The following is a 1559-nucleotide window of genomic DNA, read 5'->3' on the forward strand; positions in this document are numbered from 1 at the left end:
TGTTGTTTTGTTTGTTTGTTTTTTTGAGACAGGGTTTCTCTGTGTAGCCCTGGCTGTCCTGGAACTCACTTTGTAGATCAGGCTGGCCTCGAACTCAGAAATCTTCCTGCCTTTGCCTCCCAAGTGCTGGGATTAAAGGTGTGTGCCACCACCGCCCAGCTTTACTTAATAATCTTAAAATCAATGGACTCTACTCCCCAATAAAAAGACACAAACAGACTAGATACGGAGTTAGGACCCAGCATTTTTCTGCAAGCAGGAAACGCACCTCACTGACAAAGACAGCCACTACCTCAGAGTNAAAGGTTGGAAAACAATTTTCCAAGAAAATGGTCCCAAGAAATAAGCTGAAGCAGTCATTCTAATATTGAACAAAATCAACTCAATAGCAACAGATGTATGAAAGTTGGAGTCATAGACAGATGCACTTAGCACTTAAAATGAGCAGAATGCATAGAAACAAACACTTATCCAGGACTAATAGGCTCATCTGGGTCTTTTGTTGTTCCNTATCAAATTGAAGATTTTCTATTTATGTGAAGAATGAGATGAGGATGTTGACTGTGATTTCATTGAATCAGTAAATTGTTTTGGTAGGAAGGTCTTTTTTCACAATGTTAATTCTACCAAGCTATATGCTTGGGAGGCCTTCAAATTCTTGTATGTTTCATAATCTCTTTCTTTACACATTTGAAGTTTTCATTATGGAAAATTTTTACCTCTTTTGTTATGTATATTCTAAATATTTTATTTGATTTGAGAAACTGGGAAGAGGAGCATGTCCATGATGTCTTTCTCAGCGTGCTTGTTACTCACATGTATTAAGACTGGTAAATTTTGTAAGTCAATTATGTATCATAACACTTTGCTAAAATTATTGATAATTTCTACAATTTTTCTAGTCAAATTTTGGGAATATTGGGTATAAGATAATATAATCTTCCATTGAAAATAAAAAATTAAAAGCAGGGGAAAAGAAAACAAATGATTGATAGAAGGCAGAAATAATTCTATTGTGCTTTTTGGCTCATTTTAAAACNCAAATGATGGCTAAACATGTTACTGAGGCATGAGTTATTTTAGTTTGTTACCTAGTTTCAACCTGCTGGACTAATGCTCAAGTATGCAAACCAGCCTACTAATATGCTGAATCAGTTGTTGGCTCTCAGCTCACTGGCAGCTTCTTGCCCACTCAGCAACCTGGCAGTTATATATCCTTTCTTCACCATCTTGCCAGAGCTTGTCTTGAAACAGCTTTTNCTATTCTTCAACAGTTAAAACAGAAACCACAGCTTGTCAGAGTGCACAGAACCAGGAAGTCCATCACTNACTTCAGGATCCATGCTGGGGAAGTCCAGTTTGTATTCAGAGCTTTGATCCCTGTGTCCTTTTACTGGTATATATTTTAGGGAAGCAATGAAGTATGAGCGTACCATTCTCAGCATGTTAGAGCTCACTGAGCCCCTACAGATGGGGGAGGCAGCTGTGGATGAAACTCCCATCTTGAAAAGAATCCAGCCAGGAGCTAATAGCTATTACATAGTTTGGTCGATGTTTTT

This window comes from Mus caroli, unplaced genomic scaffold (genome assembly GCF_900094665.2).
Source record: "Mus caroli unplaced genomic scaffold, CAROLI_EIJ_v1.1 scaffold_17713_1, whole genome shotgun sequence".
Lineage (NCBI taxonomy): Eukaryota > Metazoa > Chordata > Mammalia > Rodentia > Muridae > Mus > Mus caroli.